We start from the raw sequence: 23,892 nt of genomic DNA, 5'->3' as shown, positions 1-23,892 counted from the left end.
GTTTTGTTTTTTACTTTCATTGTAAACTAGGAAAGAAAAAAGTATATATATGACAAAATCCATTTAGTTTAACATTAATTCTTTAAAAATGTATAATTGCTGCTATACTTTGGTGGAAACCATTAAATTTGTAAGATTAGACGTTTATACTGTATACCCAAAACAAAGTGGAGTAGCTGTTCATAATATGGTACAGAATCAAATTTTGGTGATAAAATCAGACATCTCTCTCCTGCCTTACACATACTCCCACTGAGAAAATAATTTCTAAATTTGGTTACGTTTTCATATGCTTCAAATGACCTTAAATTTATATTTTTCTCCTGAATATATTTGATTCCTGCATATCCCTTTTTTTGGACGTCTGTGTCCAATCAGATCCATGATTAGTCACGTTAACTTTGGACAAGAATGGAGGTAGGATCTTAGCAAGTTTGAAATCTTTAAGATTGTTGTTTATCTGAGATTATTCCAGCGTGTCCATGGACATAGTAGTTTTGTGATAACAAGATGATGACTGATGAAGATTAGCATGTTAATAATAGATTATAATTCTGTTAACCATTCTATTGTCAAATGTGTGATTTTTGCGATTCAGATAGTTGGAGTAATTTTTCATGCCCAATTAGAGATGTCAAAATTATGTTAATTGAATCTGGCCATGTTCTTAGCTGCTTTCTAGAGCTTAATAACAAACATATCAAGAAGAGCTCTTGTGACAAGCACCCAGCACAGCATCTGTCATTATGTAATCATTCCAATGTTTACAGTGAACTAAGTACTTGAGATGGCAACATTCATATTTTAGTCCATCTGTCTAGTAATTCATATTTGTATAGTCTGTCTACTGTGTGTCATCCATTTAGGTAGATGCTGAGAATAAAATGGTGGGGTTAAAAACAGATATTCCCTAATTGTTACAGAACTTCCGGTGCCAATAGTAATTACAGTGTAGGTATAATTACACATCACAACTGGAACCAATACTGTGAAATGGCATAAGTTTCTACAAGGGTAGGAACAATAAAGTTAGTGTATAAATAAAGCATAGAACCTACACATTTATTTATTAGAGTGAATTGATAACTTGCTTTTCGACTTTTAAAGTTAATTCTATTAATATCTGCTAAGCTAGGCATCAGAAAGACTAAATTCTAACCATAGAGAAATACATTTTTATGCTGCTATTCTATTTTCTTAGATTTCTTAAGAATTTACAACAAAGCCCTGTCAAAGCAGCATTCTTATGTGAGAATTTCACTTATGGGAGAGTTCTTACAGGATTTCAAGAAGGAATGCCCTGAAGAGGGACACTGATTTCCTCAACTGAACTTAAAATTGTTACATGCAGACATTTTTAAAGGTAGTATACTGTTTTCCTTAATTAAGTCAACTTTATCTCTTTTTTAAAGAAGGGAATGTAACATTTATGTTTTTCACATACACACACAGAAGCATACATGTCGATTACGTTTTGGAAAATAAAATCCAAAGAGCATTTGGATATCTGAATGTTTACGCTTCATCTCTGCAGTGACTTACAAATTTAGCTTTTTTCTGGATGTACTCAAAGTCACCAACCTGAGTTCAAGTATTCTGATTTGAAGGTCTCAACTTAGAGAACTAGGCAGTCCCCCTTGTCAGTGCTAGGAGAAAGATGTCCTTCCCATACCTTCCAGAAAGAGTGTCTTGAAGAAATACTCCTTCCTGGGTAACGTGCCTTGGAATGTACATGATACTCATTTTTCTTTGACAGCTCCTTTTGGTTCTGTTTAAGTGGCTTTGATGGGCTTATGATGCCCAGTGAAGAATTTGGTATTTAGCCACAAAAAGATATTTAAAACACGTAATTTTGTAAATATTGCAGATGGAGGATGATACACAGCATTTCTTTTATTGAAATGAATTTGAAATAACTTCTTTCTAAAACAAAATTCTACCAATAGTCGTCAGTTTTGAACTATATAACTTCTCAATATAGGAAATAATCAATGTCTGATTGGCTGTGTATGTTGGAGTATAATGCCTTTTGTTTTGAATTTGGGAGTTTCTACTGTCAGAAGAAAGGAGTTGTGAATTACAATGGTGTTAGAAGAAATGAATTGGAAGTTTGAATGAGAAAAATTTAAATAAAAGTTACTGTTTAAAGATATGGAAAGGAAAATAATGTTTTAGTTCAATATGAGAAAGAACCTCTTAAATGTAGAAAATAAAATGGGGTGTCTTTCTACATCCATTCTTAAAAATTTGGCAGAAGTTATAAAGAAGTTACAAAGAAGGAGTTCCTGCTGATATAAGTCACAAGGATTATTTGAAGGAAATTTATGTCACATCTTGTAAAATCATGGTATTGATAATTATAAATATGTAAAACTTTTGTGAAATAGGTATTACTAAAATATTGAGCTGCTATTTATAGTGAGATCATTATTTTTAAGTAAATTTTTAGTAAATTTTAAGTAAATTTAACAGATAGAATAGCAAATCACATTTATTCATTCAATACATTCTTACCAACAACCTGCTATATGTCAGTCATTGCACTAGGCATGGCATAGTCATAAATAAGACTGATGTGATTCCATAGGTCTTGCAGGGAACATAGACATTAAGCAAGTAATTACAATAAAGTATAGTGGCTTATGATATTATAAAAACAAAGCAATCCTTTCTTAAGGATATCTTGAAATTGATCTGTAGTGTATTAATTTTAATCCGTTCATATTCCTCATGAAATGAGGTTGTTCATTTTGATGTAAAAATTAGACTGACCTTCTTTACAGTTAGTAGAGACTGAAAAAGTCTTATTATTTGTATAGCTTATTTAAAATGAGAAACTGCTGTGGAAAGATCTACAAGTTTCTGAGATACCAAGAAACGTGAATATGAGCAGAACAAACACATAATGCCTGTCATGAATATTATATACGTTATAAATGTCATATAAGACAATTATATGAAGCAGTTTTACATTTAAAACTACCAAGTTGTAGTAGTTAAGAAGTTGGGCTCCAGAGTCATACTGGTTGGGTGTGAGTGTTAACTCTGACACTTACCAGCTTTGCAATCTTCGGAAAGCTGCATAACTCTACTGTGCTTCAGTTTCCTTACCTGTAAAATTGGGATAATAAAAGTATGTATCTTGTGAAAAAATATATTATTTGATATATAAAAATGCTAAAAGAGTATCTAGCATATGGAAAGTGCATAGAAAGGGCTCCAAATGTTGTTTAGTTAATAATAACAATAATGATAATTTCTTCATCTTGAAAATATCCTACTTCATTCATAAAGTTGTGCCAACTGAAATAATTGCAGATGGTGCTTAAAATACGTACAATATATATTTCAGAGTAGTATGTAAAGAGCTTTTATTATTACTGCTAAACAAACAAAAGTCTGTGAAATTCTCATCTAAGCTTTGGGACCCCCTTAGCTGAATTTCAGCAGTCACTCAAAGGCTTTCTAGAGATGCCATCTAGAAATACTTTATAACTTAGTGCCTTTTTTTTTTTGCAATACAGAAATTTTTGTTTTCATTTTAAGATGCTGAGAGAAAATTATTTCAATACAAGTATGATTTCCCATGACCACAATTAGTTATAATGTAACCAGTCAACAGTTGTCTATTGAAAACCACTAGCTATTAATATAGTGTCGTGGTAGCCTAAAAGAATTATGCTATCATTCTACTTAGGCCCTAGGGAGACAAGAGCCGTGTAAAGAATACTTAAAGCACAAAATCCGAGACCTAGTTCCTGCTGTGCCACTAATAAACAGAGTTATCTTAGATATACGAACCTGTAAAAATTATGAGGCCATCTTAGCATCTCAGTACCCTTATTATATATGTCGTGTGTATACACACATGGCCATCCAATATTCCTTTTCCAAATTGAAATGAGAGGAATTCATTAGGGTTGTTTTAATTTCCAAATTTACTGAGTAAAAGAATTCTGTTCTAAAAATTATTTTGTATAATGCCTTCAAATTGAGTTTTACATGTACTATTTCAAGGCTTCTCAGATAGTCCCACATAAATTATCTAGTGTTTCTGCATCATTCTGTGATCTTTTCATTAATGTCAAGTGTAATGTTTTTTAACTTCACAAGGGAAACATGAAATTCCTTTAGTGTGCCTCATTTTCAGACATTTTCTTGTTGATTAAAATTCCTTTTTTAAATAAAGTTTCAACATTTACTAAATTTTTTTGCCTTTGAATTAACTTTTTTTTTTTTTTTTTTGAGACAGAGTCTCGCTCTGTCGCCCAGGCTGGAGTGCAGTGGCCAGATCTCAGCTCACTGCAAGCTCCACCTCCCGGGTTCACACCATTCTCCTGCCTCAGCCTCCCGAGTAGCTGGGATTACAGGCACCTGCCACCTCGCCCGGCTAGTTTTTTGTATTTTTTAGTAGAGACGGGGTTTCATCGTTTTAGCCAGGATGGTCTCGATCTCCTGACCTCGTGATCCGCCCGTCTCGGCCTCCCAAAGTGCTGGGATTACAGGCTTGAGCCACCGTGCCCGGCGAATTAACTTTTTATAAATGAATTTTAAATAATGACAGTAGTCATTACAAACTCTGCTGTTGGGCAACACTAGAGGGCATTTCTAGTTCTTGAAATAGTGTCATGAGTTCTCAGAATAATTTACCAATTCATTAAACAGCAGTCTAGCATTTTTAAGGGAAAGGAACTGAAACAAGCACGATACATATATTATACATATATATACTATGTAAAATAGATAATATAAATATATAATGTATACATTATATGATATATGGATAATACATATATATTGAATGTATGTATACACACGTCTGCTTTACCAGATGTTCTCACTGAATCACTACTCCTCAAAAGGCGGGGGAGTATTTGTGATCTGCTCATTGAAGCACCACTGTATTATCCAGTTGTGTATTAGTGTCGTGGAGGTCTATGCTCTGATAGGTTTAGCATCAAGTGAACATTAAGTAAAAAATTTATATGTATATACTCATACATGCATACATACATACTCATCAGAAGTTAGTTGCTGTGATTATTGAACTACTAGATGCTAACATAGTCATAATTAGAATAATTTTTCAGATAAAAAATGAGAGCTAAAATAGATGCCCTTTATAGGCTTAGTAGAAGATTTAATAATACCTCTGCTTTGAATTACTGTATTTTAAATGTTAAAATATTTGCAAGGGGTTTGAATGCAAATATTTTTAGGAAAAGGATATAATTATATAATGTTAAATATATAATGTTAAATATTAACATGCAATGATATGAAAGAAGACTGAAGTTTATAAGAAAATTCAATTAGCATAAAGAAAAACTTTTTCTTGGGAGGATTTGCTTACTGTGGTGTATTGGGGAAAAAAATCTTACATATCATTAAGTAATCATTAACTCGGTAAAAGTAAAGTCAAGGACCAACGAAAATAACCTAATTGTTGTGAAAATAAGGTGACAAATAGACAGTCCCATCTTACTCTGTAACCTACTTTGTATAAGAGGGGATACATGATAACCACTAGAACAGTGGTGGATATGCAGGTGGTAGGTACATAAGGGGTATAAGAAAGTCTTTCTAGTTCAAATGTATTTCTGCCATGTACTTTACCCAGTAGAAATGCATTTACATTTTTAAGAGGAGCGTATAAATCCAAATATCTCTGTTGATGTATATACCTGTCATTTACTTAAATACCTGAGTACCTACTAAGTGTAAAATACCCCATTATTTTATGTTTAGCACAGTGAGGCTGTAACAGTTTACACTCCTATTATGTAGCTGAGACCAGTTGGTCTCTTTTAGAGAAGGGAGTATCAGTTAGTTAGAGAAGGGAGTATCAGTTAGTTACAGAAGGACTCATTTGAATCATGAGATAATTTGTGAGAATGCATACCCGAGTAATATGCTCTAATAAAATCAGAAAGCAGCATGCTTTTGTTGAGAAATGGAGGTAGGAAGGTATCAACATAAAATAACCTTCTTTGTATTGGTTCAGTGTACCCCATAAACTGTCATCTCTTTTGTTTGTTTGTTTTGAGGGTACAAATTATTTCATTTTCTGATATTCTCTTTCCTAAAGTATTGTTGGACTGAAACTTAACAAATTCTCCCCCCCATATATATGTATATACACACACACACACATATATATGTATTCTTTCTACACACACACAGCAATAGTATGTGCAAGTCAAATTTAATTTTAAGATGAATCTTTTAAAGCATGGGTGAATCTGTGCCAATCACACACAGGGCAGTCTGTCATATCTTTTGCATCCTTGCTTTGTATTGGTTGTGAATGTTCGTTATGTAGTAGAGTAGGTAATTCCATTTTTACTTGTACTAGAATATATCTGGCTTAATAGATGATGTTCCGAAGGCTTGAATTAAACAAACAAACAAAAAAAACTTTAGTGTAAAAAATTTCAGACATACACTTAAGAGAGACTAGTGTAATAAACCCCATGGCCTAGAGTTAACAATCAGCAAAATTTTGCCACATTTGCTTCATCTACTGTCTTCTTTTCCTCAACTATTTTAAAGTAGATCCCAGACTTCAAGTCTTTTCACTCCTACATTCTTTCATATGCATTTCTTTAAAAGAAGGAATTTTTCTTATATAACCACAATACCTTTATCATATCCAACAAAATTAACAATAACTGCTAACCACCTCATATTCTCTCTGTTATTCGATTTCTCTGCTTTTGACTGAAAAATGTCATTTTAACGTTTAGGTTGTTCTTTGAGAATCCAACCAAGATCTGTATAGCATTTGTTTGTTAGGACTGCTGTATAATTAAAAGGTCTTTTCTTTCCCACCATTTGTCTACCTCACTCACTCCCAAACCCCCTCCTTCCTCCTTCCCTCCCCTTTTCCCTTTCATGTGTTAATGACGAAACTGGGTAAACTTATCCTGTAGAATATCCTCCATTCTGGATTTCTGTGTTGGCTTCTAACTTATTCCTGTAGCCTCTGAATTTCCTGTGAATTAAAAGTTGGCTTGAAAGACTTAATTAGTTTCAGGTTCAACTTTGGTTTAGGTGTTGAGGATGGAAGGCATGCAGGAATACTTCACACATGGAACTGTTTCTTTATACTGCATCACATCAAGGAGCATATGTCTGCTTGTCATACTTTCATGAATGCTAAAATTGGGCAGTGGTGCCAGCCCAATCTCTCTATTGAGAGTTTTCTACCAATCTTTTCTCCTGTGGGAAAAGTTGCTGACTGTTCTTTGAATCAATTCTGTCATTAGGGTTTGCAAGAGAATGAATTTTTAAATCTGCCACCCCTTACACATTTATTAGTGGAAATTCTTCTATAAGAAGAAATTTCCTTCGTAAATTACACCTTTTTGATATGCCTGAAACAATGTATACTGGAAAGAAGCCTGATGTCTTAATTATCATCTGTTAAATACCTAGTGTAATATTCCAAAGGTAACTTGAGATACTACAGGGACCACATAGCACCTTGAGTACCCATTTTACATGTGACTCTGAGGACTTTCACAGAATAAAGATACTTCTTATTTTATTTTAATGAAAATTGTCAGTATTAGGATAATTTTATGTAGTCAACGTATATACAGTGTTGGTCCTATAGGAGTTGGAGACCTTTTCCCAGTTTTATTTGGTCAAATACATTATTTTGTGATGAACTAACTGTGAGTGATGAGTTGAACTTCAAAGAACATGATACTTCATTAAATCAACAAGCTGAATAGTATCATCTAACCAAAGCTGTAGAATGAATGGCAATAAACTTAAATTCAGGAACAAAACAATCACCATTTTGTTAACTAATTTGTCCACCCATCATCACTAACCCCATTTTATTTAATACTTGTAATAAACAAAATCTGAAAATCAATAAAACTAAAATATTTCATTTGTAGATGACATGATTACCTAGAAAATCTACAGTAGTCAGCTCTAAAATCATTTATTAAATAATAAAATTTAATAAAGTACCAAATATACTGTATCTTTATATCATGTGAAAATCATTCTGGGTAAATATCCCATTCAGAATTGCAACAAACAAGATGTAATATCTAGCAATACATTTGAGGGAGATATTAGATCTTTGGAAAATAAGTTAACATCCAGTGTATTTGAAACAATTTTAAGATTCAAATAAAAGGAGAGAAACTGTTTCTAAATCAAGAATATTGGCAAATTATTTGACTAAAAGTAATTTACAGATTTTGGGTTGAATCTCTAACTTCCAAATTTCTAGTGATTTATTTTATAGTGATTCTGTAATGAGAAGTCTTGTCCTACTAAATATCAGAAGGTTTTAAAGCAAGAGTGTCTAAAACCGTGACAATGATGCAAGAATAGGTGTGTTACCCAGATACCAGAAGAGACTTCTCTGTCCTTTGGAGATTTAAGTATAAATTTTCTGGCTGGGCCCAGTGGCTCACGCTTGTAATCCCAGCACTTTGGGAGGCCAAGGAGGTCAGATCATTGAGACCAGGAGTTCAAGACTAGCCTGGCCAACATGGTAAAACCCTCTCTCTACTAAAAATAGAGAAATTAGCTGGGCGTAGGTGGTGCACGCCTGTAGTTTCAGCTACTTGGGAGGCTGAGACAGAAGAGTCACTTGACCCCAGGTGGCAGGGGTTGCAGTGAGATGAGATTGTGCCACTGCACTCCAGACTGGGCGACAGTGAGACTCTGTCTCAAAAAAAAAAAAAAAAAAAAGAGGCGTAAATTTCATTTGAAGCCTGATTTCATGGCCAGTGAGAGTGAAGAGACATGGCCTGCATCCCATGACTTATGCAAATCCTTGTGGCTGACTCAGACCTCAGTTTCTCTGCTTCTGCTTGCATGCCACCTTGGTTTCTGCCAATGTCAATACATATGTGAAACCAGCCCCTTTACTAGTTTCAAACATTTAACATTTTGTGAGTTAAGAAATCCTGAATAGGTGATAGACCAGCAAATTATTTTCTTAATTTTTGAGTAGAACATGCTATCTACGTTCATTCTTTTCTTCTACTCATACTTCCCTGAATTAATACAACTGTTTTCTTAAGAGGAATACTGAAAAAATCAGCTTGTTTTCATTTTGTAAAACATAGATTACTGGAGGACTATTAGGAATATAAAATTTGTCCCATCTGTTAACATACACAATAACTAAATGTATGACAGAATATTCTTTCCTAAGAGAGGGGCACTTAAAGGATATTTGTTCAGTGGTGTTGGATAGTACTATTCAGTGATACACTGGAAAACTAATTAGACAAAAATCATCCATAGGAGTTAGAAAAGGTAGCAGAGAGAATACCTTTACATCTCATATTTGAAGAATTAGTAGAACTCACCCAGAAGATACTTGAATATTAAAAATTTGTGTTGGACCAAAATATTATGATTAAAAGGATAATAGAAACTTGTGGAAACTGCGTTAAAAATTATAGGGAAAGTGATAATGGCTATAAGTTATATATTATTGTAAATATGCAAGTTTAGATATCAAGATTCTGAAACATAAATGAGAAATGAATGTGACAGATTAAGAATATGAAAATAAAGACATATGAATAATAAATAAATAGGAGGTTTTTTTCATTGTATTAAAGGACATCAATTTTTAAAAAGAGAAATCTAATATTTGCAAGTAAGCAGTGCTAACAGACCCTTTTGGGAAATAATGCAGGAATACATGCTGAGAGTCACAATAATGTTTAGAAATATCATAATGACATATTAGGAAATACTACGCTAATTATCAATCTCTCATATATATATATATAGAAAATTCCCAGCTTAAAGACTAATTATAGCACAGCAACATAAAATATTACATTTAAATGATTATTTTTGGAGACTATAGAACAACACTGTTCAGGAGAGCTTTGTGGTGATAGAAATATTCTATGATTGCACTGTCCAATATGGTAGCCATTTGCCACATGTGGCTACTGAGCCCTTAAAATGTGGCTAAGGCAACTGAGAAACTGAATTTTTAATTTAATGTTAATTATTTAAATTTAAATAGATAAATGGGACTAGTGGCCACAAGTTTAGATAGTGTAGTTCCAGAAATAAGGAGAAATGTTTGGTATAAGTGAAAATAAAATAGTAAATTTATATGCCATGATTACAAGTATGTACATAACTAAATGTACATATGGAAAGTGATAGTCACAATTAAAATATTTCTGTTAGAATTGAAGGAAATAGGTGTTTTTTTTAAATGCTAAATTTTTAAAAGGTTACATGACAATAATGTAACACTTTAGCACTGCACTGGTACTGTTCAGTATGGTAGCCACCAGCCTGATGTGCAATTTAAATTTATATCTGTTTAGGTAAAATTAAAAATTCAGTACCTTAGTCACACCAGCCACATTCCAAATGGGCAGTAGTCATATATGGCTAATGTTTACCTTTTCGAACAATGAAGCTATAGAACAATTTTACCATTGCCAAAAATTCTGTTGTACAGTGTTGTAGAAAGAACTGGTAAAAGGAATATACTGGAATAAGTCACTGATAGTTTATTAGTGAGTAGTTTCTAAGGGCCCACGAGAATTAAAACTGGAAATTGGATTCAATAAAAAGTATAAAGGAAGAGTATCATAAGATCCTACTACTGGCCGGGCGCGGTGGCTCAAGCCTGTAATCCCAGCACTTTGGGAGGCCGAGACGGGCGGATCACGAGGTCAGGAGTTCGAGACCATCCTGGCTAACACGGTGAAACCCCGTCTCTACTAAAAAATACAGAAAGCTAGCCGGGCGAGGTGGCTGGCGCCTGTAGTCCCAGCTACTCGGGAGGCTGAGGCAGGAGAATGGCGTAAACCCGGGAGGCGGAGCTTGCAGTGAGCTGAGATCCGGCCACTGCAGTCCAGCCGGGCAACAGAGCGAGACTCCGTCTCAAAAAAAAAAAAAAAAAGATCCTACTACTGTAACCTAGATTAGTGGTTTTTTTTTTTTTTTTTTTAGATAGAGTTTCACTCTGTCGCCCAGGCTGGAGTGCAGTAGCGTCATTTCAGCTCACTGCAGCCTTACCACCTCCTGTATTCAAGTGATTGTCCTGCCTCAGCTACCCAGGTAGCTGGAATTACAGGCATGTTCCACCACTCCTGACTCATTTTTGTACTTTTAGTGGAGACAGGGTTTCTCCATGTTTCCCAGGCTGGTCTGGAATTCCTGAGTTCAAGTGATTCACTTGCCTTGGCCACCCAAAGTGCTGGGATTACAGGCTTGAGCCACTGTGCCTGGCCTACACCACTGCTCCTTGAAGAATGGGCTATGAACTGGTGCTGGTTTGTTAATCAATCCATGACTAAATGCTTACTCTCAATTTCTGTATTGGTTTAGAAACTCTTATAGTCATGTCATATTTCTGTCATTCAGACATATCACCTGTCTCCCTGGTTGAAGAGCAGGCCAGTAGTTTTAACTCAGTTGCCTGGAGAGTTTTATGTTGAGTGAGCTGAGTATAGTCATGATGGTAGTCCATGAACATGGGGAGAAAATAGTCCTTCACTACAGATTGCATGAGAAACATTGGCCAGCATTAAAGAAGGAAAGTGGATTGCTCAGGGAAGTTTTGTAGGGAACTTAAAGTGAGATGTTAGTATGGCTTAGTAGTCTGTATTTGCAGGTGAAATTAAAAATTCAGCATGAAATCTCTGAATGTGGTAAACTTAGACTTCATCCTCTGAGGTGGAAATGAGGCAAGGGATCCGTTATCCACAGCATGAGTAAGTTTCTAGTCAGTTCCTCTGTCTTGGGAGTTTGTTTTCCCTTTTCGCCCTTGTTGGCCTTGGAGATTCAACCAGCTAGCAGTCTTTTCCTTTCAGTAGGATTTCCAACTTTGTGTTGGCCTTTACCCCGTTTTAGCTCTTTTTGTCATATTATCTGCACTTAGTACTTGGTAACCGTTTTCATCCCTTCCCCCCAGAGTTAGTTCAGAGGCTTACAGGATGTTGAAAATAGGAAAATTGTTTTAAATTAAGTGAGTTTTTGTGTACACTTATTTCTTTAGCCTAAAGTTTTGTTTTAAATCTCTTTTTTTCACATTTAAACCTGATTCCCCAAGATAAGATATAAAATTGAATTATGTGTGAAATGTGGAAAGTTTTTTACTGCCTATAATCAAAGCATAATCTGTCCATTAAAGCATTATTTTAGTGATGAAGGGTGGACATACATCCCAAGTTTACTACCTGTTTTCTTACTGTGGTTTTGACCATACAGCAAATGATATCTTCTACTCTGAAATGAAATGCACCATACACATTGTCCAGTATGTTCTGAGTTTTAATTCTACATTTTCAGATTTTGGGGTCAAATGGAATCAAGTACTTTATAAATAGCTGTTTCTTCTGATTCTATTGCCCTTACATATTAGATTTTTAAAAGTATATACATTCAGTCCTTTATCAGTACCATTAATCTGATGTTGATTTTAGCATTTCTTCTTCTTCTTCTTTTTTTTTTTTTTTTTTTTTTTTTTTTTTTTTTTTTTTTTTGAGATGGAGTCTTGCTCTGTCACCCAGGCTGGAATGCAGTGACACAATCTTGGCTGACTGCAACCTCTGCCTCCCGGGTTCAAGCAATTCTCCTGCCTTAGCCTCCCAAGTAGCTAGGATTACAGGTGCTTGCCACCACACCCAGCTAATTTTTGTATGTTTAGTAGAGATGGGGTTTCACCATGTTGCCCAGGCTGGTCTTGAACTCCTGACCTTGTAATCCACCCGCCTCGGCCTCTCAAAGTGCTGGAATTACAGGCATGAGCCACCACACCCTACCAGTGTTTCTTCTTTTTCTCCCCAATTTATCAGATTTGGAAACAGTTGGAAAACATTTAAAGGAAGTAAGTCTCTGTGTTTTTAATAATAGTTTAAGTTAAAGGAAAACAAATGAATAAGATTCTGTTTATTGCAGTCAGACAAAATGTACATATTAAAATACGTAAGAAAATCATACTTATAGAATGGCATCTTCTGATTTCAATTTAATATTATGGTAATGATTTACTTAGGCAGAATTATATCTATAGACAACCATTTTATCACTTGATTTATATTGCTCTACACTCTGGACGAAAACTGTTAATACTAAAGCATTAAGAAGGTATATTACTTTTCATCTGTATTAATATTCTTCTTCTGATACTTGGTATTTAATAATATATTTTAAAGTACTCTGCATGATTTCCTGATCTTAAAGCATTCCATTCCTTTCAAGGAGTTTGGATTATAATAATTTATTTATAGTATTTTCTCATTCATATTTTAGGATATGGCATTTTAAAATATTGTATTCCTAACAGTTATTTAATATATAATTAAACATTTATATTAGTATTATTTTGTATAACATATTTTCAAGCTCCTCAGAACATTTGTAGGCTTTTGTTTCATTTTATGTAAGTTTCACCTTAAGAGTATTGAATGATTGGTTAATATTCTTCTTAATAATCAAAATTTTTTTAAATGCTTACTATGTACCAGGACCTATTTAAGTTACTACAGATAATCAGTGTGTCAAAAAACAAAGCCAAACTTCCTTTCCTCATGGAGTTTTATATTCTAGTAGATTGATTCTACTGTTGATTCATACTAAATTAATTTATTGATTATAGTAATTTATTGATTCTGTGGCATTTAACACAATTCAAAGGTCTACTTTTCTGTTAGTTGTTAGGAAATAGCATATGCCATTATGTTGGAAATACAAAGGGAGGACAGAATTTCCGCTGGCTCTAACTCATTGCTTTTTAATGAGTTTAGCTATATATATATTTTTTAAACGGAATTTATAACTATGATCATTTGGCAGCCTACAGTTTTTCTGTATTTTTTTCAACTTCTCAACTTCCCAGAGATGGGGGTAGACATTGAACTAGTCACTTAAGGTTTTGGGTCTAAGGAGTAATGTTTGAAACATGCAGTATTTAGAGGAGATATTTTTTGTGAATGAAGAGAATGTGATTTTAAGCATACTCATGATTTCATCTAATTTCTGTTCTCAAAACTTCATTTTGTAATATGGAAAGATAAGCTTGATCCAAATAGTATGATCTCAGTATAATCTTTTACTCTTCTCTCCTCCCTCAGGACAACCTTAAACTTCCACCACAAGAGGAATATAAAGAGGTCCCTCCTGCACCAAGAAAGATCTGCAGATCTTTTTCAGTGTTCTTGGAGGTGTGGGGTGTGAGAACTTGATCAGTTTGTGTCAGCCACCTTGTTCTCTAAAGGTAAGCACTGTGTAGTAAGTGCGCACTCGTGGGCCCAGGCTCCTAACCTAAGACTGGTTTTGGAATGCTCCATCGAGGGTGTGAGCCCTTCAGATGTTCTCACAGAAGGGAGGCCCAGACAGCTACCCGTGGGTAGGACATCACACATTCATCAAGAGGTGCTTTTCGTTATTTAGAAGTGAAGCACTGCCCTGGGGAGGTATGATATTTTTGTTTTGTTTTACTTTAAAAAAAAAAAAATCCCAGTCATAATAAAACCTGTTTCTAGTTTAGTCTGCCTTTATATTCAGTTAATAACTGCTGGGGTTAATCAAGAATTTTTTTGTATGTCTTGAGATATGGATTAGGAATTTTGAAACAATGACACCATTTAGGCCCTCTAGTGACATAATAGTTTCAGTTGATAGAACCAGCTTTGAAGAATTACTTTTCATGATCTTTTTGAAGCTGTATCTTATCTTTACTTCAGGGAAAGCCCCTCAAACAATTTTGTATTCTGTATTACACTTCAGAAAGTGTGGAAGCAAAGACCATCTAATCTTTAAAAGGTATGTAATCATAACATTTTTTATGTCAGATCTTAATTGAAAAGATTACTTAAAACTTGAAAAAATTACTTAAAATTGGCAATTTCTTTTTCATCTTACAACTTCTTCCTGTCTTCAGGAAATGAAGAATAAATATGTTGGTTCTATCAGGGAAACCTTACGAAGGATAAACAGATTAATGTCTGTGCTTTACTTCCAAATTCTAACATCAGAAAACCTTATTGTTCACTTATATAATCTATAGATATCTCTCAAAATGACCAGTCTTAAATTAAAATGTCATTTGGATATCATTAATTGACTATGGGGAAGAACAGAAGCATGCTGATTTCAAAAATGTCATTAATATTAGCATTAGGTCAGTCTTAGACAAGAATACGTTGAATAACAAGAGACTAAATGTCTAGTAAAACATTTTAGATTACAATTCCCAGTATTCTGTAGTATTAACAATGAGGACTTAAAGTACTGATGAAGAAATCAAATATGTCCATTTCATTTCATTCATCTTTTCTTAAAGCTCTTAAAGTGATCCTGAAGACTTTAGTTCTACAAAATGTGAACAACTTATGGACCATTAAATTGGGGAGTAATCTGCTGATTTTTTGTCTAGCAACTCTGCCTCTGATGCAGGATAATTTTTTTGTCTTTTCAAAACCGTTGTTCTTCCTATATCTGTATAATAAAAGATATTAAAGAGAAAATACTTGTGTGTTTGCTGTTAGAATGAGGAAAAAATACAAACTGGACCTTTTGAAAACCTTGAGAACCAATTTACTTTTTTTGTATGTAAACGATTGAGGAGTTAGAACTAGTCTTGGTTATTATAACTGCAGGTAAACTTAAAAGATTTAAATCTTCAAAACAGATTATCATGTAGGTTTTATTAGAAAAGAAATATAGATTATTGGGTGTATAGAGATAACCTATATATATATGTACAGTTTTTTTGAATTTTTATTTGCAAGAGTATGCTAAATATCTTAGCCTTTATAACAGCATAGAATAGAATGGACAAATGTGTTATATCCTTTAGCCAGTTGAGAAAACACTTTGAATTAAATCTCCAACCTAATGAAAATTATAAGGTGGGTTATAGAAATAACTAAACAGGTTATTATTTCTTAACCAAACTAAAGATTTATTCTAACTAAAATACTTGTAATCTCCCCAAACATACTTCTTTGTAGGATGTATAAATAAAATGGGGACCTATGAGATCTATGAGATCTTGCCCTCTGTAGCTACAGTATCAAAAATAAGATCGTTTCCTAATAATTCTTATTAATAACTTATCCATCTCAATTCATAGTAGGTGAGAAAATCAACCATTGTTGTATGATTTTGATCATGTGTAGGAGGGAAAACCCAAAATAGTGGTACTGAGGGTTTCTTCCATTGAAACTAGTATCTGGGAGAAGATTTGATTTTCATGTGTACATATACACATACCCATATTAGAGTTTATTTCTTTTTTTTAATCATGTTAGAATGATTCGTCAAAGATCAGGTTTCTGATTTGTCTTTCATCAGTATCAGTATGCCACATTTTGTTTTTGTTTTTGAAGTGTTCTTAGCCACTTCATGCTAGTCCCTACTAGAAATTTTGTTCCCCTGGCATGATCATGCTCTTTACCTACTCTGATAGCTGGAGGGAAGTGAGAGAAGCAGTCTCATGTGTTTACCAATAATTTTTTTTAGAGATGGGACAACAAAGAAATTCTAGCCTTTGGAGGCATCTGGACCAGCACTATATGGTACAAAGATAATTCGAGCCATAAATAGAAGCCGCATATGTAATTTTAAGTTCTTAATGGCCATTTAAGAAAATAGAGGCAAAATTAGTTTTCATTACATTTTATTTCACCCAATAGACACAAAAATATTATTTCAACATATAATTAATAGAATGTTTTATGAGATTTTTTTCATACTCAGCATTCAAAGTCTGAGTATTTTATACTCATAGCACATCTTATGTTGGACTAGCCACAGTTCAAGTGCTCAATAGCCACACGTGGCTAGTAGTTACCATATTCCACAGTTCAGATCTAGACAATGAGTGGAATTCTCATTTTAGCCTCATACATGCTAAAATCCACTGGATGACCCTGCAAATTCCCCTTGTTTAGAGGTTCCAAATTTAGCAGAAGGAAAAAAACAAAACAAAACAGGATGTCCAGTGTAATTTGAATTTCAAGTAAATAACAAATAATGGCTTAGTGTAATTATGTCCCATGCTATATTTGGGGCAAACTTTTACCAAAAAAGTTACTGCTTATTCAAAATTCAAATTTGACTGGGTGTCCTGTATTTTATCTGACAACCCTTCTCTGGTTTAACTTGAGAAGAAGACATCATCAGGCTGCCTGATCTTGGAGGACTAGAAAATAGAGCGTGTCTTCCTCTGCACAGGATTTTAATAACCCTCCAAAAAGCAGCCTGTAAACTAGAAAATATCTGTAGCCCATTTCTTCCTAATGATCTAGTACGTTTAAGACAGAAGAGGGGTCAAATGACAAGGATTTAGTCCATACATATTTAAACATTTTAAATCTAAATTATTACATTAACGTGTAAGGTTTATGAAGTTTTATAATTTGAATGATTACTTGAATTTATAAAATGTAGATCATCTAACAGCACATTGCTGCTATCATTTCTCTTGAAAACTAATTCTCCCTTGGCAGTAACCATAGCAGTTTTCAGGGTTTTGGCCATTTCAAGGTATTTTCCTACCATTGGTTTCCATTGCATCTGTCACATAAATCTCTGGTAGTCAAGCATTAACACAAAATACAGGGCTACTGAATGCCAGGATTAGGCCTACTTTGTTACAAGTATTTAAGTACTTGTAATTCTTTGCTCTGGTGTTGACCATTGGATCCTGACCAGTTCAACAGTTGGTCTCCTAAGAGCTTCTTTTACAGAGGAACATCTTTCCGTTTTCATTCTTTAACATTTTTTATGTATTAATTTTAGTACTATTTTTGAAGCATACAGTCACCTCCTTAGTAGTGTGGATCTACCCTCCTTAAGCGCTACAGAAGAGACTATTTGTCTCGAAAGACAGTCATTGCACCACTTCCCTCTCCCTCCAGAGAATATTTTTCCTTCAGAAGGTGCATGACTCTAGGTGACGGGTTTACATTATTATTTATGTAGGCAGGTGGATGCCAACTGCCAATGCAGAGTGGCATAATTTAGCAGTTCCAAAGTTAAGCTATGGCGCATTCCAAATCCATTCACGCTTAGGAGAATGTACCCAAGAGTGTGGGGATGTTTTCAATTACTGCATTTCCTTCAGAGAACAAGAACTACAGGTAAGTTTTTGTGTGTATGTGTGATCCAATAATTATTTTAAATAAGAAATGTCAGAATCTGAAAATATTGCCCCTCCCCCAAAACAGTCACCTGAAAGGTCTCAAATATAGCTTTCAGTATATAATATTATTTCCTCACTCCAAGAAGGAAGGAATTGGAGCTGGTGGTGATGGTGGAGTTGGGATGAGGAAGACAATTTACTGTCATTTGAAAGCTGTGAATGTCACACATTTTCATGTCTAGAAATATCCTGGGTTTATGTAAGAATCTGATTTTGCCTAACCTCTAATGTCTCTGGTATGAATTGTTTTGTCAGATTAACACATCTATATATAAGTAAGGTGTTCAGCCTTTCTTAGCTAATGTCTTCAACAGCAATGAGTAATGAGTTGTGTCTGTGTTTTCACTTTTATTCTCAAGACTGACTTCCTTTTGTTTAAAGGCTTTTGCCTTATTTCTGTAGCCATAATTTAAAGCTACAAAAGACCTGAAATATAATCTAGTACCCTTTTTACCTGGGGATCCTTAGATGGATTTCAGAGATTCTGTGAATCCCCTAAAATTACAGTCATATGTTGTATACATGTGTTTTTACTGGGGAGAATGTCCATAATTTTCACCATATTCTCAGAGGATTTCATAACAAAAAAATTGGTCAACAACCACTGTAATCTAGTCTAATGTGATCATTTTACTGATAAACTGAAGTTAAATAATTTAAGTAACTTATCTTCATTCATTTGGAAATGTAAGACTTGTGAAAAGTTTTTTTCTTTAAAATTCATACTGATTTTTAAAAGAAAAATACGTTTACCTTCAATTAATTAAACTTGAAAATACTAGCCTAAATGGGAGCGTCAGTTTGCTAATGATTTCTTCTGTTCTGCCCTTTGAGTGAACTCTACTAGTTAACATTAAAATGGCCTTCCAATAAAGTACAAGACTATATGATAAGTTCTTGAAGATAGATTAAAAAGAAAATGAATTATCCATTGTAATTTAAATCCCTTTTTCTCTTTTCAAATTCTGTCTCCAAAACTAAAACTCAAGAAAGTAGGTGAATAATGTTATTTTTGTATTTCTAGAATATTAAAAAAGTAGGTAATTGCCTTAATAAACATTAAACTGGGCATTATTGGGACAGTTTTGGTTCTGAACCCTAGTTAAAGAAATTCTCCAGTAGCCTGTGTACACTTCATGTTGTTTTTCAGTGATTAGGGCATTTTTAGGTCTTTTTGATCATAAGATGCTTTATGTATATAGGACTTTAGAAATGGTAATAAGCAGTCTGTATTAATAGCAAACTAATACCATTTTTCTCAAATTAAAGGAAATACCATTTTCCTTTTTCTTTCTTGGTACTAACCAGTAAAATCTGCCTAGTTTAAAATCTAGTCATTTATCCAAAATGAATAATAATAAAGAATTTAGAGGATCGATAAACAGAAGACCAATTATTTTCTGAAAGGAGTAGAAAAAAATAACAAGCTGAACAACTACAAATATAAATGTAAAATAGTTACTATACTTTTATATAGATTATGTATCCATATATATAGGTATATATATATATATATTAATATTTTTTTTTTTTTTTTTTTTTTTTTTGAGACATAGGCTCACGTCTCACTCTGTCACCCAGCCTAGAGTGCAGTGGCACAACCACAGCTCACTGGAACTTCGACCTCTGAGGCTCAAGCCATCCTCCTGTCTCAGCCTCCCGAGTAGCCGGAACCACAGGTGTGCACCAAGATGCTGAGCTAATTTTTCTGTGTTTTTTGTTGAGACGGGGGTCTCATCATGTTGCCCAGGCTGGTCTCAAACTCCTGAGCTCAAGCGATTCTCCCACCTTGGTCTCCCAAAGAGCTGGGACTGTCAGGCATGAGCCACCATGCCCAGCTGTACTATTTATATTTTTTATTTAAATTAAATTATGCTTAATGATTCTAAAATGCATAGTGTAAAGCTCATTATAGAAAATGATACTGGCTTCTGAAACATTATAGTTTTGGTTTTGTTTTTATTCCTTTGGACATTTTCACTCAAGGTAATTATCACTCTATGCGTTTCTGCCATTATAAAAAGTGACCAGATATTTGCTTTTTTATCAGGAAGAACAGTTTGTGAATGCCACTTGATAGGCCACCTGTGTTATTTTCCATGGGTAATTCTAACAAATAAAAAGTTATATTTTTACTTTGTATTCATCCAATTATTTTATGTTTAATTTAGAAAAGCTTAAAATCTTCTTAGGAATGTTTGCAAATATTTGTAAAATAGTTTTTTTCAAAAAAGTTGAGGTAGACAGATACTAAATTTTTGTGACTTCTCATTAAAAGAAACTGAAGTAATTAGTTGACCTCACTCAATTCATTAAAACAGTGCTGGGTTCTTGGTTTTCATTACATTAAAAATAATTCAACATCTGTGTGTAGACAATGACTAAAAGTTTATGATTTTGTTTTAGAGTTTTATTGCCATAGATTATTTTTTAAAATAGAACTTTCAAATACATTTAAGAACCATTAAAAGTGACTTCTCCCTATGCTTGAGAGATATATGGATGGCTTATATCTTTTTGTGTATAAACAATTTAACGTTTAACTTTTATTTCCTTTAAGTTTGCATATCAAACACTCTTAGCAATCTAATCATTTATATTGGAGTAGTTAGACTTTGAAACTTTGCCACAGCTACCTGCCATGTCCTTGTATAGGATATAAGTAAATATATTCAATCATCAAATCTATAGAGAACTGTGAGAATAGAGTGGTAAACAAAACACATTGCCTGCCCTCACAGCTAAAGAGGAGTGATGGTGGGAAGATGGAGGTGATCAGAACCCAATCTGGGGTCAGAAAACAAAACTACAATCTATTTCAGGTTGCACAAATGACATTTTAACTGAATCTGAGGCACATTAGATTTAAACCAAATGAGAAGGCAAGGTGGTGTTTTGAGCTGAGGGCACAGCAGACGTGAGAATCATAAAGGAAGAAGAAGAACAAAACACATTCAAGATAAAAGACATGGAGAGAGGGAAAGATGACACTGTATGGTGAAATATCTTGCAAGTCAGTATTAGTTATTAGCCTTTGGGCTTTAGCTTGAGAACAGTGGGAAGACATTGACCATCAGATTTGTATTTTTTCTAAAATTTTTTATTAATGCCTAATACATCTAGAAGTGTGAGCATACTGCTTCATGAATTTTCAGACTTAACACACCTACATGATGAACACCCAGATGAAGAAAAATAACAATACCAGCGTCCTAAAAGTTCCCCTTCATTTTCCTTCCAGTCAGTCCTGTCTCTTGCCCACCAAGGAGACCTCTTGCCTGACTTCTCACTGTATATGGAGGGTATTGCCTACATTATACTTTATATAAATAGGGGCATACAATGTGTATTCACTTGGGTGAAAGAAGCATTATGATTATGAGATTTGTCCATATTGTTAACTATGATTGCTAATCGTTCACATAGTTGTGTAATGTTCTGTCGAATGCATGTACCACAGATTTGCATTTTTCTGAGATTGCTGAATCTGCATCATGAAGGATGGAAGGGTGTGAATTTAGTAAACTTCACAGTAAATCTGGGAAAGAGATACTGGGGCTTGACTAGTGTGGTGACAATGAGGATGAAGAGAAGTGGGCATATAGTGAGATATTTACAAGTTAGAACTTATAGGATGTGGGGATTAATTGGATGAGGGGATGAAGAATCAGATACACCAGAGATAACTCCTGGGTCCGGACTTGGGCAGGAGTTAATGGCCCTTCATTAAGTCCAAATACTGGAGAAGAAGTGGATTGTTGCTCATGCTTTAGTAATAGAGGGGATTAACAAATTCAATTTCTGATACAGTTAAGTCACCTGTGAAACATTGCGCAGATCTGCTTTATACAACTAATTAACTGTTTTATTAACTGAATTAATGAATAACTTTACCTTCATTAACAACCGTGTGCTAACAAGTAGTTCTACATATGGAAAACTGCAAATCTTGTCTATTCTCACTGTTCTTCACCTCTAAATCTCCCGAGATACTTTTCCTAAATGTGTTAGGAGTGGTTTTGTCACACCTCGTGCTTTTTTTTTTCTTTTTATTTATAGAATATACTTCCTCTAAACTAGTGCTAACTTTATGCAAGAAGAGTAGCAGTTCCTAAGTTTATGATATGAAAGGCATTGGTGAAATGCCTTCAAACTTAAAACATTGTTTTCCAACATTTTAGTCTTTCCTTTAATTAGCACAATAAACACACCTTAAAATGAGTTTGTTTATAGGAAATAACCTACTTATTTAGTAAGACTTTAATGGACTGAAGTAAATATTCATGAAATTTGGGCAGGGGAAAGAAAAGAAAGCTAGGGATGAGGTCTGACCTGAGCACAAACCTAGGCAGGGTGCCACAGGGGGAGCCCTCAGCATCAGAGAGCAGGTTGAACACACCTGATTTTAAAGCAATGTGATGCCAAAAGAGTGATGTAGGAGCTGTAAAGGAGGGACTTCACCACTTTTCGATGCTGCCTGGGACTAGTTATACTCTTGGAAAATTTTGTATGAAAATAACTAATAAGTCTAGCACTGAATGAAACAAATGCCTAAGACCTCCTGGAACATTAAATAGACTTTTATGCCAGCCAGTTATGATTCAGTGCTATATTTAGACCACAAAACTGGAACTAAAATCAAGGCAGTTTATTCTTATCCCATCATGTCCATGGGGTGGAGAGGAACAACTAAGTAATCATGATCATGTACTTCAGTTTATAGAGTTTTCTCTAGCTTTGGGCATTGTCACTTAACAGATAATACAGTTTTAAAAATTAAATGGTCAATTTCATTTCACTTAGGTTTTTTGTTGTTGTTGCACAACACTGTAAATATACATTGAGTTGTTTTTTCTTTTAAATTTTTGCCTCTAATTCAGGTTTACATTGAGCAACCAAATCAGTATTTTCAGAAGCCATTGAAGTTAATTCATTTATTTAATAATTACTTATGAAATATGTCATGTATAATAGTGCTATAGCCTAAGATGATAGTGAGAAGTATTCCTACCTTTTGTTACTGGCACCATTGTAGAGATACTCAGAACATACAAAAACAATGTGATAACACAAATTATATGACTCGCTGTTTTAGTAGTGTTTATAAAAGCAGTAAATCCCACGAAAATAAACTATGGGCTACAGTATCAAAAAAGAGATGATGGAAGTGGTAGAATTTAATTTGGGTCCTGACAAATAGGTGGGATTTGAACATGTACGGCAAGAACACTGCAGGCAAGGGTAACATCTCAGGAGAATTGATGCAGAAAAAAGTACAGCATATATTGGCAGAGTGAGAAACTGGCCAGACTGTAGCAGAAATCACAAGCTGGTGTGAGGAGAGAGAGAAAAACTTCATTTGGGAAGCTTTGAATTACTGAAAAATCCACCAGTCATAAGAGCATGTATTATTGTCTTGATGTTTAGATTATCTATAAATATAATTTTACTTTACTCACCACCATGTGATAGCTATGTAGGTTTTTTTCTTTTTAGAAACCTGATGTGAAATTACCTGAAGGAATGAAGTTTTTGTGCTTTTAAGAGTATCTCCGCTCAGGACCCATGGATAGGCTTCAGGGAGTCTGGATCTCTCTGAAATTAAAGCAAAAGTTTGGATATATTTCTTTTAGTGGAGGAAGGATCCATTACCTTTATGAGTATGTAACAGTCCAGAAGAAGTTAATAAAATAGCTTGAGCTCTCCTAACTTAAAACTTT

General features: G+C 34.1%; 1 protein-coding gene across 10 annotated transcripts in view; it reads left to right on the top strand.

Annotated features, from left to right (window-relative positions):
• ZEB1 (zinc finger E-box binding homeobox 1) overlaps window positions 1-23,892 on the top strand; it is a 217,508-nt gene that overhangs the window by 58,929 nt on the left and 134,687 nt on the right. For 3 of the 10 annotated variants that reach the window (XM_017853098.1, XM_017853095.1, XM_017853096.1), the window contains 2 exons: window positions 1,202-1,363; window positions 14,097-14,239. The exons of 4 other annotated variants lie outside the window; for them this stretch is intronic. The gene's annotated coding sequence lies outside the window, so the exon portion shown is untranslated. Of the gene's footprint in view, window positions 1-1,201; window positions 1,364-14,096; window positions 14,240-14,708; window positions 14,788-23,892 lie in introns of all 10 variants that reach the window. 3 more of the 10 variants (XM_017853101.1, XM_017853097.1, XM_017853099.1) reach the window with 2 other exon arrangements.

The sequence above is a fragment of the Rhinopithecus bieti genome, unplaced genomic scaffold, assembly GCF_001698545.2.
Source record: "Rhinopithecus bieti isolate Rb0 unplaced genomic scaffold, ASM169854v2 scaffold_35595, whole genome shotgun sequence".
Lineage (NCBI taxonomy): Eukaryota > Metazoa > Chordata > Mammalia > Primates > Cercopithecidae > Rhinopithecus > Rhinopithecus bieti.
This window is presented reverse-complemented; position numbering and strand designations above follow the sequence as displayed.